The 13,685-nt window shown below is 33.6% G+C and overlaps 1 protein-coding gene across 2 annotated transcripts in view; it reads right to left on the reverse strand.

Annotated features, from left to right (window-relative positions):
* The window catches only part of TFPI (tissue factor pathway inhibitor), a 104,579-nt gene that overhangs the window by 75,458 nt on the left and 15,436 nt on the right, over positions 1-13,685 (reverse strand). For both annotated transcript variants that reach the window (XM_019838357.3, XM_045034116.1), the window contains exon 2: positions 6,272-6,404. The gene's annotated coding sequence lies outside the window, so the exon portion shown is untranslated. The remainder of the gene's footprint in view (positions 1-6,271; positions 6,405-13,685) is intronic.

Raw genomic sequence — 13,685 nt, forward strand, 5'->3', positions numbered from 1 at the left:
TAGAACTTTCACTTTCATTAATGTGATTTTTTTTCCTAATCATATTTAGTTTGTCTAACTCCTTCTGAGAGAATCTGGAATGTATATCTGTATCTCTAAAATGTGAATAAAGAGTAAATTCTGTTGCTTTTCATTGATGTGTATAAAATTCATCATACATCTACCTCTGTGAAGTAACTCCTATGGAAGTGACATGACTGTTAAAAAGGTGTCATACAATCTTAGGTCACAATAATTGATCTATATCATCTAGCATAAGGAAAGTAATACTCCCACTTCCCTTTGCAGTATTGCAGTATTTTGCTCTTATATTTGGACCATAGTTTAGGAGAACAATTGTCAAAGCAGAATGTGTTCAGAGTAGTGAGATAAAACCTAGTTTTTTTTAAGGCATACACTTTAGATATTTTAAAAGTACTTATGTCTAAAACATTTTGATTAAACCCAGAATATTTAATTTTCAAAATAGAAACTGAAAGTGTGGGGAGAGTCATTGTATTTATTATCGTAAAGTATAGGGGCGCCTGGGTGGCACAGTCGGTTAAGCGTCCGACTTCAGCCAGGTCACGATCTCGCGGTCCATGAGTTCGAGCCCCGCGTCAGGCTCTGGGCTGATGGCTCAGAGCCTGGAGCCTGCTTCCGATTCTGTGTCTCCCTCTCTCTCTGCCCCTCCCCCGTTCATGCTCTGTCTCTCTCTGTCCCAAAAATAAATAAAAGTTGAAAAAAAAATTAATAAAAAAAAATATTATCGTATTCAGGAGATGGTTGTGTAGAAATGACAGTAAATTTAATCTAGTTTGCTCCAGAATAATTAGGTGAATGAAGATAATGGGGATATATATTTTTAGCTTAAAATTAGGATAACTTTCCTACCAATTATAGTTTAAAAAGATAGGATGAGCTGTTCTATGATAAAGAGTATGTTCACTCCTAGAAGAACTAAGGGAGGGAAAGTGACATGTGGAAGCTGTTCAGAAGACATCCTGACATTAGATGAAACAACTGGACAAAAAGACCCAGAGAATTACCTCCAGTATTCAAAACTCTTGAGTCCTTCTTATGCCTTGATTAATAGTAACGATAATATAGCTACACATGTAAAAACAATAGTATAAATAACAAACATAACAACAATAGTTAATATTTACTTAAGGCTTACTTAGTGCCAGGTATTATTCTGCATGTGCCATATTTAAGACCCATCTCATGATGGTGTCCATCACCATCTTATTTTCCTATTTGAAGATAAAGATAAATGATTCATTCATTTGTGCAAATTCAAGCAGCTAATTAATGAAAGTGGGATTTGAATCCAGATAGTTTGAATTCTGAGCATATAGTCCTATTAGGTAAGACTACCTCTCTGTTTTAGATTATGTTACCTTTCTTATATGTTTCCATAACCATAATAATAAATACTTATTGGGGCACCTGGGTAGCTCAGTTGGTTAAGCATCCAACTTCAGCTCAGGTCATGATCTCACGGTTCATGGGTTCTAGCCCCGGGTCAGGCTCTATGCTGACAGCTCGGAGCCTGGAGCCTGGTTTGGATTCTCTGTCTCTCTGTCTCTCTCTGTCTCTCTCTCTCTCTGCCCCTCCACTTCTCATGCTCTGTGTCTGTCTCTTTCTCTCTCAAATATAAATAAGCATTAAAATTTTTTTTAAATTATGAATACTTACTGTCCTTCTTAGTAAAATAGAAAAAAATTTTCACAAAGCCGCATTAGTAATTTTTAAAATTATGTATAATCTCTAACCTATAAATTCTACCTCTATTCTAAAAAAAAATTTACATACTGTTTTTGTGCACCAATAGATATTTACAATATCAAGTGCAATATTTTTGTAAAAATGTAAAAAACAATTTAAAAATCAACAAATATGGCATATATAAATACATTGTAATATCCATTTGATGGAATACTATTTGGAAAAGTAGGTATTCATGAATATGTATAAACATGTGAGAATTTAAGAATATATCAGTAAGTAAAAAATGTGGGGCACCTGGCTAGCTCAGCTGGTAGAACATGTGACTCTTGATCTCGGGGTTGTAAGTTTGAGCCCTATGTTGGGTGTAGAGATTACTTAAAAATAAAATCTTAAGAAAAATTCAAAATCAAGAATATCATTTACTTAACTTTGGAAATACACACAAGTAATACTGTATATTTAATAAAGATATATATGTAGTAAAAGGACACACATTTATTTTGGTTGTTCTAAAAAGGAAAGGAGAGGAATACAACTGGAAAAGGCTATAAAAATTGTTCACCTTCAATGGTATTTGTAATATTTTATATCTTTTATATAAAAATACTACATAATACTATATTTTATCTAAAATAATATGCACCATAATGTAAATACATAGAAAATGTGATGAAAATGTTAGCATATATTAATTCTAGATGCTAATTACTTGGATGCTTGGTATTTTCTTTTCCTTTTCCTTGATATGTATATTTAAGTTAAAAATCAATAAGGAAATATAATAACAAAAGACTAGAAAGAGAACATTTTCACTGTTCATTTTCTCAAAATTTTTAATTTTTAAAATTCTAAAATCTGCCTAAATGAAAGCAAAAAGTTTGGCATCAATGAAACATTAAAAAAAAGAAAAAGTTCTGAAACATTATTCTATTTGACCATTTTTATCACAGTGTGACTGAAAGAGTAGAGAGTCTTTTATAAAATGAGGCTGTTCTCTTTTATAATATAATTTTCAAAGTCAATGTACATGAAAGGCAAAAAAAAGTTTCCTGGCTAACTTCACTACCAGTTTCATAGAATTGATAGCCGATAGGTGCTAATATAACAACTCTTTGGAACTAGGAAAAGCACTCCTCTTCTAAATGTACTGATTTTTCTTTTAATAGCCTTTCTCACAAAGGAGGTGACTAACCTTGGCAAGATGCATGAATTTTAACATAGCACTCTCTTTGGCTGCCTGTCCCATGCTCGCAGGGCAACAAACATCTTTAGAATTTTACTCTAGCAATGGGTTTCCTTTTGCCTCCATTTTCTTTTTTCGTGACGAAAATAAATAAATAAACTTTCTTTGGTACTACTTTGCTCTTTATAGATGGAAGCATCAACTTATTTTACTATGAACTGGGTGGCTAATAAACTAAAAGCTGTAATAGCATTCTTGACATGTAATCTCGACACAGTTTAAGTCTTGCAATATCGAAGTATAAATCTTGGAACAAACACAATGCAGCACCAGGAAAAGCACACAATCCCTTGATAGATCCTGCCCTCAGAGAGCCTGGGTGATTAGATAATGTGATCTTGCCCTGAATTTCAGAACACAAGACAACAGCCAACTATCCTCATGCTTTCTTTGATTGTAATCTCAGCTCTCCACGCAAAGATCAACTAAACTAAGGGAGACCCAGGTTCTTAGAGTCTTAGCTCATTCTTTCAGATAAGTACAGAAGGTCATTTCGAGAAGATTTCAGTTTCTGCACAAAGGTAATAGCATAGCCAACTTAACTCATTACAGCTTTCTCCCAATTTATTGGCCTTCTCAGCAGTTACATTTTACATTTATCCCAAGTTTTCAACCTTTCTACTATTGACATTTTGGGACAGAGAATTCTTTGTTGCAGTGGGCTTTCCTGTGCATTGTAGCAACATCACTGGTCTTTATATATCAGATGCCGGTAGCAATTTCCTCTTTTTTTTTTTTAAATTTTTTTTTCAACGTTTATTTATTTTTGGGACAGAGAGAGACAGAGCATGAATGGGGGAGGGGCAGAGAGAGAGGGAGACACAGAATCGGAAACAGGCTCCAGGCTCTGAGCCATCAGCCCAGAGCCCGACGCGGGGCTCGAACTCACGGACCGCGAGATCGTGACCTGGCTGAAGTCGGACGCTTAACTGACTGCGCCACCCAGGCGCCCCAAGTAATTTCCTCTTAATGGTGACAACTAAAAATGTCTCCAGACATTTGCAGTATCTCCTGGAGGGCAAAATCTGCATTAGAACCATCATTCTACTTTGAGCCAAATCCTGGCAAAACTAATCACTTTTGGGGATTCTACCCAGCTGCCTGATCCTGCACCAACTGATAGTATGTCCCATATTCTTTCTCTGAAATTCTACTCTGCAAGCTTTGGACCTGCTAGGTGGCTTCTCCACAAAGTTCATCTAAATATAGGAAGTGGACATTCTTTCAAATGGTTTTCATTTCAAATAAAATAAAATATCAGTGAAATACCTAATGAAATAAAAGTATATGTTAATTATAGAAAATAAGAAAAGTACAGAAAAGACCAAACTCAAATAAAACTTTATTCATATAGGGACGCCTGGGTGGTTAAGTTGATTGAGCTTCTGACTCCTGATTTCGGCTCAAGTCATGATCTCACAGTTTGTGAGTTAGAACCCCTCTTGGGGCTCTGTGCTGACAAGGCAGAGCCTGTTTGGGATTCTCTCCCTCCCTTTCTCTCTCTCTGCTCCTCCCCCACTCATGCTCTCTCTCCCTCTCCGTTTGTCTTTCTCTCTCTCTCAAAATAAACTTAAAAAAAAAACCAAACAACACACACATTACTCATATGTATTGCCCAACTCTAGGCATTACAAAACTTATTTTATATATTCTCTGTCATGGATAGCTCTATATACATGCATGTACATTATACATTTCTATTTTCAAAATGAGATTACATTGTGTCTATCTGTATGTAGTCTGTTTTTAATCATTTAACATGTTTTTGTACAGTATATAATCTTTAAGAGAGAGAGCACATGAGAGCAAGCCAGGGAGACAGATTGAGAGGGAGAGAGAAATTCCAAGCAAGCTCTGCACTGTCATCACAGAGCCTGAGGTGGGGCTCCAACTCACAAACTGTGAGATCAAGACCTGAGCTGAAACCAAGAGTTGGAGCCTCAACCGACTGAGCCACTCAGGCACCCTTCTAATACATTACTTTAATAGTTCCATGTTATTTAATTACAAATGTTTCATTATTTAGTAAGTCAATATCCTGCTGTTAGAAAGCTGCAGGCTTTTAAATGAATGTAAAAGACCTAAATTCCACAGAAATATATTCTAGAAAGCCTGTAGTCCCTGCCACCATATTGGCATCATTTATGTATTTTATTATTTTATGTCAAAGGTGTGAGGCCTGTTTACTTCATGAAGTCAGCCAGGTTGTTGACACAGATCCATGGACCTCTATATTTTATTAGGCAAATGGCTGCATCTTCCAATAATACTATGACACTGGAAGAACATTTGTCTCCCAGGAACTAAGATTCTTTTCTTGGAATGTGACAGGATGGAATTAAAAACTGTAGAGATGCTTATCTGATAATATTTCTTCTAGGTTATTACAGTATTAGAAAAAGTTATAAAGGTGGAATAGGGTTGTTGAGCTTTAGGTAGAGGAGAAACTGTATAAAACTTTGGTAAGTCTATTTAAAAACAAGACTTAGACGAGAGTACAAGTTCATCTGAGTAAAATTAGTCTAACTGCTATATGTAATGTGTACATACGTGTATTAGAATGTATCTGTATTATATTAGGGTCTAAAAATTATGTTTGTGATAATATATCTCAAAAAATGTTTGAAATGATACCAGGTAATGGGTTACAAAGAAATTGTATATAAACTGTCTTTTTTTAAATTTTATCCTGATCACTTAAATTTCTATGAAATAACTATTTGGATAATAATGTTTCATTCAAAATATTTATTTTACTTAAACTAAAACCATTTTTATCTCTTTATTATGTATTTGTGTTTTCACTAATCTTTTCTAAAAAGAACCAGAAAAAAACATACTGCTCAGTGTCATTTGTAATTCTTAAGAAAAATGGCTCACCAGTGAGGTTTTGTGATTATCTATCTCCCTTTGTCTAATGATACAAGACACAGCTACAAAAGCAAGAATGGTTGGTAGTCAGAGTTTGACTAGATTTTTTGGTAAGAATCATAAAAATATTGCTAACAGATAAACTTTTTTTAGAAATTTAAGAAGTTACTTCTCATAAGTTTATATATTTTTATTAAAATATTTTTACTTATAAACTTCTTAGGAAAAATTTCAAAGTGTCAAATACAACAGCATGTACATACACAACACGGACATATTTACTGAGTACTAACTATATGACAAACTATTCTAGAATAAAGAACTAGACAGGTAAAAGCCTTGTCTTCTTGAAACCTTCATTTTAGAACAATAAACTGATGTCAATAATGATGACAATTCCTATTCAGTAAGCAAGGAGTACAGAGAACAAAAGAAAAATCTCACCTTGTAAAATATCTTCTTTTAAAGCTGGGATTAGAAAGAAGTTATTCCAAGAGCTTCATGTAAAATTCTATTTCTTTAATTTATACAAAATTGTGTAAGTTTATCTTCTAGAGGTTTTCACTGATTTCAATATCTAAAAAGTAAAAACAAATTCTTGTTCAATTCACATCTCGATTAATTTTTTAAACCTTTTAGGATAGAATGTCATGGTTACAGTTATATTTTCAAATAAATGTGTAACCAATTGAGCTTCACACCTTATGAGAGTACTCATATACCAACTCCCTCAAAGGTACCTTTAAAAAGTTTGTTTTCTGTTTTATAGGCAAAATGTGCAAAAATTTTAATTTGCAGTCCATTGAGTAACAGCGAAGTTGAATGTTCATTTTCTTAAAAATATTTTTTCTTAAATGTTTATTTATTCATTTTTGAGAGAGAGAGAGAGAGAGAGAGAAGGCAGAGAGAGAGGGAGAATCCCAAGCAGGCTCTGCATTGTCAGTGCAGAACCAGACACGGCACTAGAATCCACGAAATGTGAGATCATGACCTGAGCAGAAACCAAGAGTTGGATGCTTAACCAACTGAGCCACCTAGGCACCCCATCACTTTTATTTTTTCTTTTGTGAAGTGCTATCTATATTCTTTAATCATTTTTCACATTTTTAACATGCATATTTTTTTGTTTTATAAACAACAAAAAGTTCTCATCCAGTATCCCAGGTTTTTCTCTCTTAAAAGGTTTAAAATTGAGGTAAAAGGTAAACTGATATTCATTTTTAACTATTAAAACATGTACCAAATTTCCAAAATTTGGTTCATAAAAACAAAATGTTGGTTATTATTTGTTAAAGGAATATATACATACATATATACACATGCATGTACATTATACATATACACACACACACACACACACACACACACACACACATACACAGTAAAGCTTTGGTTTGCGAGCATAATTCATTCCAGAAACATGCTTGTAATCCAAAGCATTTGTATATCAAAGAGAATTTCAAGAACCATTGGCTCAGTTGTGATCATGTGACATTCAGTGTTATGTACTACTTGTTTTGCAAGACATTGCTCATTTATCAAGTTAAAATTTATTAGAAATGTTTGCTCGTCTTGTGGAACACTCATAGAACAAGTTATTTGCAATCTAAGGTTTTACAATACATAGTTATATATATTTATTTGTACATACATATATATGTTTAAGGATAAAATGCAGTATTTCCTCTATCAGACTAAGTTGTACTAAAACAAGGAGATCTGTATGATAATATAGTAGCAAAAATAATCATGATATTAATAAACATTATCGAGCAACTATATATATATATATAGTATTTTCCTATATATTTTATAAATAATTATTTTAATCCTTAAACAACCCTTTAAAGTAGCTATTGCTATTATTTTGGATTTGAAGGAATATAAGCTTTCGAAAGTTTCATTCAGTTCGCCAGAGTTTAGCATGTACAGACAGTAAGTAGCCTAGAATAGTTGAAAATCCAAATCTGTAGTAATCCTTTGTCTCTGATCTTTCCAGTGGGCACTACTGTATCGACATGCACCACACAAATGATCAGAAGGCAGAGTAAATGACATTCTAATTCCCATCAACAAGGCCTTGCCTTATCACGAAACTCACTTTATATTCTTCCCTTTTTATCTTTTGTGTCTCATTTCCTTTTTTCTTTTAATTTTTTTAATGTTTATTTATTTTTGAGAGAGAGAGACAGAGCACAAGCAGGGGAGGGGCAGACAGAGAGGGAGACACAAAATCTGAAGCAGGCATAGAGTCCAATGCAGGGCTCACAGCCACTAACTGTGAGATCATGACCTGAGTGGGAAAAAGCAGTGTTTGTTTGAAGTATTTATTTGAATGGGAGAAAACTGGAATATAATCACAATTTTAAAAAGTAGCAAGAAAAACTGTGGTACTCTGAATACTATCTTCCTTCAAATTCTATGAATAGGATTTATTTCTTGCTCATGGAAAACATGGGACTATTTGTGGTTAATTACTGCCCTCTGTTGACAATATGTTAAATGCCTTAATATATTCTTAAGAGTATTTAAGATTATAATTACAAGAAATTTCACCTATAAATCTCATCTATAAAGATGAATAAATCTAAAAGAATTGAAGTGCCTTTGCTTAACAGACATAGCTAGTTAATGATTAAGGATGGAATGACACCTCAGGTACCATGACCTATGATCAGTCTTGTGTTACATAATTTAAAACAATATATTTTTTTTCCTGAGAATAGTTTCCATTTTCTAAGACTCAAAAACAAAATTTACAAGTCATAGAAATTTTAAAAATTATTAAAAATAAAAAAAATGTCTGTTTAGGTTAAAAATAAATCATACAGTAAAGAAAAGAGTAGAAAGTAGAAGTAGAAAATAAACATCTTTCTCTCTCCACCTGATTCCACTTCCAGAGGTGGCCATTATTAACTGTTTCTTTGTCATTCTAGAAATTATTTATATATGTATCTAACTTTTTTTCAAAATTGACGCACAGTTCTCCAACTTTTTTAAAAAATTTAAAACATATATCTTAGAGTTAATTTCATACTAGCACATAAATCAAGATATAAGGCATTTTTTCATACCACGGCTTTTTATTGGCACTTTGAAATTTACAGGCAAGTTTAGAATGTCCTTAATTAGGTTTGCCTCGTATTTCCTCATAATTAATTTAGGTTATGCATTTCTTCTTGGACTATTACATAAGTGAGGCTGTTTTGTTCTCATTTCTTTCCATCAGAGGGCACGCGATTTGGTTTGTCTCATTACTGATGATGGATGTTCATTTTGATCATTTAATCCAGGTGTTATGTGCAGACTTCTCCAATTGCAAGTGATCCCATTTTTCTGTTCCTGCGCACAGAGAGGATTTGAATGGCAGATGTGCTCAGCTAATTACAAAATCAAAAATAATTACTTTGTCAAATCCTTTGTCTCAGGTAGCAGGAATGGAATAGATCTCAGAATGTATTATTTTCACAGTAGTACTGGCTTCTCTGGCCTCTCATTTGATTCCAATGCCCATTTCTGGAGGAACACACAGATTCAGGAGTATTTGACCAGTTGTACATGGAGTGTGAGGAAGGGTCTGGTATATTAAATAATTCATATAAGTATGAAATTTGTTAATACGTAGGTCTGTATGTAATGTGAAGTATAATAATATTTTCATTGGCAACTACATGAACTCCAAAAACCAGAACTGCTGAAAATTTACTTTTAAACACTTAGTAAGGTTGTCATATTTTCAAAAAATCCTATTAAAATTTCAGTCATTCTTTTAAATTTTGATATTCATTAAAAATGTTCACTTTGCACATATATTTTAATAAATAACTTTCAATACTCTAAAAGAAAAAACTTTTTGAAAATATGAAATTTTTAAATGTTTAGATTTAATTTACATTTGACAAAATATTTGAAATTGCATATACTTAAAGTAGAACAAAATTATCAATATGTTGATTATAATTATTAATTTTGCTAAAATGAAGTCAAGAAAGATCAATGCTATGAAATAAACACATAAATACTTATGAATTGTGCATGCATCTAGTTTGTTATTCATCCAAAGCATCACTGGACAATTTAAGTGATACCCAAATATGCACAATACAAATTCAATTGATATGTCCTTAGACATTGATATGCCTTGGTATTTTGCCAACTTTCAGCCCTATAAAACTTATAGCTTTATAACATATTTTACAACTTCATCTTTATGAAGTATATTGTCTAAGTAGGATAGAAAATATCTTATGCAATAATGTACTAACGTGATTAATAACTTTTAATATTTAACATATGGTCATCATTAATGCTTTGCTGCTTTCTACTTCACCATAATACAAACAGGTGTTTTCTGAATAATCCATTTATCAGCTATTTTTTGACCACCTATTACATGACACTACTGGGACTATAGCAGTGAACAAACCAGATAAACATTGCTGTTTTCTTGGAACTTACATTTAAGTGCATTTTTCATCACAGGGGTCAGGGGAAGTATTCAGGCATATGACATAGCTTTTGGCCATGTAATGGCACAGACTATCTCAGTTTTCTTTGTTGACAGATTTTGTCTGAATAAACATGTGGTTTGGGTAGGACAAAGTCATAATTGCAGAGGGATTTATCGGAAGACTTGAAGAAAAGATCTGGCTTTGGGGAAAATTTTAAGGGGCAAAAGGAAGCAGAAGAATAATAGGAAAATGTCAATGTAGGTAATAGCGTTCTCAGAATTTAATGAGTATAATTAAAAGAAGAAACAAGGAAAATATAAACTTAAATTGAGTGTTGTTTCAGGCTAGAAAGGTATTCTAGAAAGTAAGCAGAATAAGGTTGAATAATTGGTACCTTAACATGTAATGAGCAATCACAAAACCACAACCCTTATATTCCAATGGAAAGATAGTGATAAACAGGTGGTGTCCATTTTGCACACTCAGAAAAGCAAGGCTAATTAGAAGTGCTGTACTTGTAAATTCAGTTCCATTAAAAGCAAAACCAATTCAGGAAATGGTATTTTCATGGCATGATTTTTTTTTCTGAGTTCTACTAGGATTGTGTCAAATCCATATATGAGTTATTCATTTGAGAGTTTAGAAAGTGAGGCGCCTGCCAAAAACCCATCTGGACGGAGAAGAGTATCTATTTCCACTTTTTTGACAATAGTCATTTTTCTTTCTTTTGATGTTGAAGTCATTCAGAATCCAGGTGACATTCATTAAAGTAAGACTAAAGTAAGACTAAACCATGAAAGTATGACAAAACTTGGTTTTCATTCTCTCACAAAAATTGAAGTAATGAAATGTATAAGTGACAAGATCAATCTAGATTTTTCATGTTTATCTTATTTAGGGAGTGTATCCTTCCTTTTACAAAAATAGATGACAACTGATATGCATTTGCTTTAGTGTAATATTTCAGGCTTCATTATCTACATGTCACTAAGCATGGAAATAATCTTCGGTGAGTATTAACATTTTTTTATGGCACATGGGTTAGGGGGCTGTTTTCCATCTTGAAACATTTCTCCTGATGCTTGTTCTATTCATTCTTTGTGGATAGCATGTACCACTCATAATCAATAAGGACCCAGATTTATTTACTGTCTGAAATAACCTTAACTCCAGTACACTCCACAGTCTCTCTTCCTCTTTAGTAGTCAGTATCATGAAGTTGGGGTGAATATTTTTTGTTTACGATGTTGTACATTGCTATATATGATTTTTTACACAAATAATTCATCCAATTGTTTTTTATTTTACTTAAGATTTTATTTTTAAGTAACCTTCCCACCCAACACGGGACTTAAACTCACAACCCCAAGACCAAGAGTCTCTTGCTTTTCTGACTGGGCCAGTCAGGTGCCGCAACCCCCCTCACCCCGCCAATTGTTTTTTAAAAAACACATTAATAGTATATTACTCTATTTCGTTTGCAACTACATTTTTTCACACATGATTACATTTCTGAAATGTATATGTATTTACCTTTGTGGATCTCCTTTCACTTTTGCTTTGGTATAGTATTCCATTTATTTTTTTTTAATTTTTTTTTAACTTTTATTTATTTTTGAGACAGAGAGAGACAGAGCATGAACGGGGGAGGGGCAGAGAGAGAGGGAGACACAGAATCGGAAGCAGGCTCCAGGCTCTGGGCCATCAGCCCAGAACCCGACGCGGGGCTGGAACTCACGGACTGTGAGATCGTGACCTGAGCTGAAGTCGGACGCTTAACCGACTGAGCCACCCAGGCGCCCCTCCATTTATTTAAAAAAAGGCAATTAATTTTTTTCATCTCTATGCTTAGGGGAAGTTAGTTTGATTAGCTTGCTTTCACTTGTTTTTGCTTCAGTGAACATTCTTACAGACACCCTGCACAAATCTAAGCGTATGTTCTAAATAGATATGTAAGATTGGAATTGCTGCATTGTAGAATAAGAGGTTTTTTAGTTAATGCAAGGTATTCTATATTGATCATCACAGAACTATATAAGACTACTTATTTCTCCACATGCTTGCCAAAAAGTGTTGTCAGAATTTTAAATTTCTGATATACTGACATTAAGAAATGCCATCTTATTGTTGATTTTGCTTTTATTTCTTAGATTTCTTGTAAGGAAATATTCATATTTATTGATTTACTGATCTGAGAAATGCCTGTTCATATCCTTTGACTCTTTAAAATACTAGGTTTGCTGTTCTGTCTTGTTTTTATTTAAAAAAAATTAATGTTTATTCATTATTGAGAGAGACAGAGCATGAGCAGGGAAGGGGCAGAGAGAGGGGGACACACACAGAATCCAAAGCAGACTCCAGGCTCTGAGCTGTCAGCACAGAGCCCGTCACGGGGCTCGAACTCACAAACCATGGGATCATGACCTGAGCCGAAGTCGGACGCCCAACCGACTGAGCCACCCAAGCTCAGTCTTGTTTTTATTTAAATAATAAATGTTTCTTATATATTTTGGGAAATATTTTCTATTGGTTATATGAATTAGAGATGCCTTCTCCAAATATGTATGTTGTCTTTCTGGTTTGCTTAGAGTGGGTGGTTTTTGTTTTTGTTTTTTTTGTCAAATAAGGATTAATACTGAGGCAGGTAAATATATCAGTCTTTTCCTTAATGGCTTGTGCTTTACAAATCTTATATAAAAAATTCTACCTATCGTAACATGGATGAATATATTATTCTACATTTTCTTCTAAAATTTTACTTTTAAATCTTTAGCTTTGAAATCTTCATTTTCATCTTCTGTTTCAAACATTTCAAAGTTCTTTCAGCTATTTTTTTTCACTCTTTACATCTTCCATATGAAGTTTAATATTGGTGTGCCAGTTTCTTCAAAACCAGTTACTGTTGACTGGTAATGCATTGAATTAATAAATTAATTTGGGAAGAGCGAGCTTGAATAACTAAGAAGAGCTAAGATTTAGTGACTTGGGAGATGTACTGAGCTTCGCTCAGAGACAAGCAGCTCATTAATAAAAACAGAAGTAAAGGTTGAACTCACTGGGTTCATGCCAGTGAGACTGATGCAATCATGCAGGGGACTGCACTAAGAAGGGTTCTATGCGTAGTTTAATACTGTGCTATCACCATCTTAACTTCTGATCAACTGATCCACAGTTTCCTTTTGCTACTAGGCCCCCCAAATTATGTAGCTGGTGTTAGAGAGTACATGGGTAGAGTGGCATAACATGGGCAGATCGGGTGGTGGGTGTATTTGGAAGTTCTCTTCCATTGGCTTTTATTTTCTCAATGAAATAGGAAGAAAAGGTTATTTTTCTCCCTGTGCTGCATTCTGGGTTATATCTCAAGGTCTCATATTCAGTTCATTAATTCTTTCTGTGTCTAATCTGCT

This window comes from Felis catus, chromosome C1, assembly GCF_018350175.1.
Source record: "Felis catus isolate Fca126 chromosome C1, F.catus_Fca126_mat1.0, whole genome shotgun sequence".
NCBI lineage: Eukaryota > Metazoa > Chordata > Mammalia > Carnivora > Felidae > Felis > Felis catus.